The sequence below is a fragment of the Arachis hypogaea genome, chromosome 15, assembly GCF_003086295.3.
Source record: "Arachis hypogaea cultivar Tifrunner chromosome 15, arahy.Tifrunner.gnm2.J5K5, whole genome shotgun sequence".
Lineage (NCBI taxonomy): Eukaryota > Viridiplantae > Streptophyta > Magnoliopsida > Fabales > Fabaceae > Arachis > Arachis hypogaea.
The window spans coordinates 28,791,028-28,797,040 of record NC_092050.1 but is presented as its reverse complement, the minus strand read 5'-3'; positions in this window follow the sequence as shown (position 1 = coordinate 28,797,040).

Here is a 6,013-nt window from a genome sequence, read left to right as displayed (position 1 = left end):
CAGATTTTGACTTTCAGCCTCGTTCCGGGTTGAATTGGGGGGCAAATTTTGACTTAATGAAATTTGACAGCATGGATGCTTTAGGGTGAATTTTCTTTATGGAGCAGTACTTTGAATTTTCAGAGTCCCTGAGGATGAACAGATCGGAATTGCAGCAATTCATATGTCTGGGCCAGCATTCCCATGGTTCTAAATGTCATAACGTACAACTCAGTTTCGTTCATGGGTTCAGATGAAGTGCGCTATTGAGCTGGAATTTGGCCCTTCATTGTTTGAATCACCAAGAGAGATGTTGTTCACGCTGCAACAAACAGCCTCCGTGGGTGAGTATTACTCTGAATTTGTGTCTTTGGCAAATCGCACTAACATAGATCCCCCATATGCCTTGAGAGATTGTTTTATTAGTGGATTGAGGCAGGACATTAGGATGGAGGTAAAAGATCATTGCCCTCCATCTTTGATGAGAGCTCTTACCTTAACGTGACTATATAAAGACAAGTTTGTGTCTGCCCAAGACACACGGTAGGTCCTTCTATTTTTCGTGCTAGCACAGCAACTACAGCCAGTTCCTCAGTGGCTCATCTTTTAGCGCGCAGTGCCCTTCCATTAATGCTGCCTAACCCATCCCATCGAGCTCTCTCTGCTCCACCCAAGCCCCCGATTCGTCGCTTAAGCCCTAAGAGATGCAGAGTAGGCATGAAAAGGGCCTTTGTTACTAATGCGTGACGAACGATTCTCTACCATGCATCGATGTGCTAACCACCAGCTCATGTTGCTACAATTGAAACCAGAAGACGATGCCAATATTGAGCAGGTGGTACAAGACAATTCTCCTGTAGATGGTACGATGCAACTCCTTAAGCAACAAGTTCTGGAGCATCACCTATCTTATAATTCTATGCATGGAACTAATGGTCCAGTAACTATTTGCATGACGACAACCATTAAGGGGTTAGAAATCCAAGTTTTGCTGGATGGTGGCAGTTCTGACAGCTTTATACAACCCAGAATCGCAAAGTTTCTCAATCTGCCAGTTGAACTAGCATCAGGTTTCAAGGTTATGGTGGAAAATTTTGATGTTCTCATGATGGAAGGATGCATTCCTTCTGTGGTAGTGGATTTCAGGGAATATACTGTCATTGTTTTGGATGTGTACGTTCTCAATTAGCTGGTGGTGATTTGGTGTTAGGATTAACGTGGTTGAAGATTCTCCGAGCCCACATTGTAGATTATGAAGTAGGTTTTATCAAATTCTTACATGAGGGAAAGTTCATTACTGTATCTGATGATCATACTTCGGCTCCAATTCAGGCTCATCAATATCATCACATAAGACGTTTGGTCCATACTGATGCTATTGCTGAATGTTATACCTTGGAAGTTAAGCAAACGGATATGGCAGTAAATGCCAACTTTCAACTTTCCGAGAGTATGCCACCTGATTTGGCCTCCTTACTGTCCTTATTTGCAGCTGTTTTTGCCTTACCATCAGGGCTCCCACCACCAAGATTACAAGATCATAGCATTCCACTGGTGCAAGGTGTTGCTCCCGTAAAGGCTAGACTATATTGTTACCCTCATAGCCAAAAGGCTCAAATCGAATTAATGGTGCAAGACATGTTGAAAGAGGGGATTATCCAACCTAGCAAGAGTCCATTCTCTTCACCCATTTTTTTAGTAAAGAAGAAGGATGGCTCATGGAATTTTTGCATGGATTATCGAGCTCTAAACAATATTATGGTAAAGGACATCTTTCTTATACCAACAGTAGATGAATTATTGGATGAACTGTTTGGTGCTACTATTTTCTCCATGCTAAATTTGCAATCGGGTTATCATCAGATTTTTGTTAAACCAGCATTTTAAACTTACTAAGGCTTGTACAAATGGTTGGTGATGCCATTCGGGTTGACAAAAGCTCCTGTCACATTTCAAAGCTTGATGAATGATATCTTTTGCCCCTACTTGAGAAAGTTTGTTTTGGTTTTCTTTGGTGACATTTTGGTATATAGTGCCACTTGGGAAAAACATTTATACCACTTAGAGATTGTTCTGTAGCTTCTGCTACAAGAATCTTTATTTGCCAAATTTTTCAAGTGTTTGTTTGAGGTATCTGAACTTGGGGACTTGAGACACACTATTTCTGAAAATGGTGTTCATATGGAGTTGGATAAAGCGTGCATTGTGCTTGATTGGCCAGTGCCTAATACTACCAAGCAACTTCATGGTTTTCTTGGCCTAACAAGTTAATATAGAAGATTCATTCAAGGATATGCTTCCCTAACAACTCTGTTAACTGATCTGTTAAAAAATGATGCAATTGAGTGGAATACAACAGTGATTAAGGTGTCTGATGCCCTGAAGTTAGCGATTTCGTCCAAATCAATGTTAGCCTTACCAAATTTTGCATTTCCATTTGAATTAGAAACAGATGCGTCTAGTGTGGGCATAGGTGTTGTGCTATCTCAAGGCAAGCACCCTATTACTTTTTTCTCTAAGAAGTTATCTCCAATGATGCAAAAGAAATCTACTTATGTGAGGGAATTTTATGCTATTACTAAGCTGTTGCAAAGTTTAGAAATTACCTTCTTGGTAAAAAGTTTATAATTCGGACTGACCAGCGAAGCCTGAAATCCTTGCTTGAACAGGATTTACATACACCGGAACAGCACCAATGGTTACACAAGCTTATGGGTTTTGATTTTGAGATATATTATAAGCAAAGTCCCAAAAATATACCAGCAGATGCTCTTTCACGTTGCTTCCTTGCTGCTTGGTCAACTCCTCCTTCGGAATGGCAGCAGCTCCTTAAGTAGGATATTGAATAGGATGAAAAATTGCAAGCTATTCTTGTGTAGTGTAGCACTAATTTCTCGAAAGATAAGAATTATTCTTTCAAGAATGGAATTATATTATGGCGCAACAGTGTGGTTATCCCTCAGTGCAGTAGTCTAATCCAACTAATTGTCAAGAAATTTCATGATGGGCTTTAGGTGGTCATGCTAGCATTGCCAAAACTATTGAACGGATCTGTTCTTCTTTCTATTGGCCAAATATGGAACAGGACATTAAGCACTATGTTCTTTCTTGCACAATCTACCAGTAAGCCAAGGTTAATAATCGGCTACCAGTTGGATTGCCCAAATGATTACCAATTCTAACTCAGGTTTGAGAAGATATTGTAATGAATTTTATCGTGGCATTACCCACATCTAGAGGCTTTTTGGTAGTTATGGTAATCATTGATCGTCTCACAAAGTTTGCACACTTTATTCCCCTCAAGCATGACTTTTCTAGCAAGACAATTTTAGAGGCATTTGTTAAGAATGTGGCAAAGATACATGATTTTCCCAAATCAATAGTCTCAGATAGCTAGGGACAAAGTATTTGTTAGCGATTTCTAGCAACAACTATTTAAATTACAGGGAACAAGCTTGGTGATGAATTCAGCAAATCATCCACAATCAGATGGTCAGAGCAAAGTTCTAAATTGCACACTAGAGATGTACCTCCACTATTTTTGTTTTAAGTACCCAAAGAGGTGGTTGGAGATGATACCTTGAGCACAATTTTAGTACAACACTTCCTTTCATAACAACATCAAGATGACACCATTCAAAGCCTTGTTTGGAAGAGATCCTCCATCACTAGTGCATTATGAGTTTTCTGAGGATGATGAGCCATCCTTGCAAGAGATGTTGTTGCAGCGTGATAGACTTTTGGATTCCCTGAAGCTGAATTTACATCAAGCTCAGTAGTTCATGAAGCATGCTGTTGATAAACTTCGTAGGTAGGAAGAATTTCACGAAGGAGAATTAGTTCTGGTTAAGCTGCAACCTTATAGACAAAATTCTATAGCACTGAGAAAGAATCACAAATTGGGAATGCGCTACTTTGGGCCATTCCAAGTCAAGAAAAATTGAATGAATTTGCCTATATGTTAGCCTTACATCTAGAGGCTCGAATTCATGATGCCTTTCATATTTCAGCATTAAAGAGGTTTCGTAGAGAACATGACACTCCCTATCTTCCCTTACCACTACAAACAACTGAGGATGTCCCCATTCTCCAGCCATATGAAATACTTAGCAAGAGCATAGTGCTATGCAATTGCAAAGAAACACAAGAAGTTTTGGTAAAATGGGGGGGGGGGCACTTTTGCTGCTGCAACAACATGGGAACATGCTGAGAGTTTCAACAAAGCCTTCCCATTCTTCAACCTTGAGGACAAGGTTATTTTTTATCGGGAGAATAATGATATGAGCATGAAAAAGGAATCAAATAAAATGGGCCAAGCAAATGTAATGCGCACATCACAACAAAAAGGGAGTTAGTTAGAGGAAAGGAACACGTGGAGCTTGATTAAGCTAGTCAGGCACTAAGGAGAAGTGGAAGAATGTGTATTACAGATATGCATTTGGAAGGCTATCATCATTAGGCTGTTGTGGTACAAATTCTCTCTCTATTCTGCATCTTTTGTCACTCTACTTTCTCTTCTTCTCTTCTTTTTCTTCCTAACTCTTATGAATTATCCTATTCATTTTCTCATATTCTCAGCCCTATGAAGAATAATTCGGATCTCTCTTTGTTGTTCATAGGAAACCTATACTTGATACTTTAATTTTCTGCTATTTAGTCTACTCTATTTCTATTCCTTGTATCTATTTTTAATTTCTGCAATTTACCGTGTCAATTAACTCATCACACTCTATCATATGTACTACATTTTTCGTTGATTAGTATACAAAGATTAGGAGTGGATCCTCTCCAGTGGAAAAAAAACTGGATGGTGTCCAATGTTTAATCCTACCATTCATTGCTCTCTCTCTCTTATTTAATTTTGGTCCCACTTATAGAATTAAAGGTGAGAGATCACACTTTATTCTCTCAAGTGTTTAAAAAGATGGAGAGGATCCATTTCCACAAAAATTTACCTTCCATCATTTAACCACCAAATTTTAATTACGAACATTAAATCGTGATAAAAATAAATGAGTGTGTCTTGTATTTATCACAAAACATTGTCACAGTTGCTAAATTTTGACATTTTGACCGCTAGCCTTTGAATTTGAAGTTTATACTCCTCGTTTTAGTAAAATTGTTTTCCTCTTCTCCCAAAAATAAAAATCAAACTCTAACCTATCTCTTCAGTACCAAAAGCCCTTCTCCTCTTTTCTCCTCACCTTTCTCTGCTTACTTGCCCTTTCAGTGACAAATTGCTTCTCTAACCCTTCTCTAACCATATCTCCTCTGCATACCATGGCCGTCCTGCCTTAAATAAATTTATTTTTTAATTAAATTTGTTAATTTATAATATTATTTATTTTTTAAATATTTTGACATTAACAAAAATTTATAAAATTAAATCTAAAAAAAATAAAAATCAATGAATCTAGATAAAACATAAAATTATAAAGATAAAGATAATATTCTAATATTTGAGGTAATTATAAAGATAAAATTTATCTAGCCAAAATAATATATTTAGATAAATAATAAAAAATTTAGTAATTTTTTAAGTAGAAAAAGATATGTTTCGGTGAATCTTTTACTAAAAATAAATTGTTTTATCATTTATTGAATTTAAAAGAAATGAGGATAAGTTAAAAAGCTAAAAGTTAGTCTTTGTTTATATGGTTTAGTACTTACTACATATCTTTGTCAGTACTATACTCTAACTTGCAATTTGATCTCACTTTTAATAACAAACATAAATGGAGAACTCATTATATGTATACTTATCTTTTTAAAAATTATATTGTGAAATTATAAATTAAATTTTTTATTTATACTATTATTAAATTATTATATACCATTATCATTTGTTTTACAATTATTTTTTTAGATAAATATTAGTTTTACCATTTATTTTCATATATTATTATGTAAAGATAAATTAAATTTGTCCTGTACAATATCAATTGATTAATATCTAGTACTAATTATTTACTATACTGCTTCTATTTTAATGAATCAACTCTTTATTCATAATAGCTTTCATTTTATTAGGTCA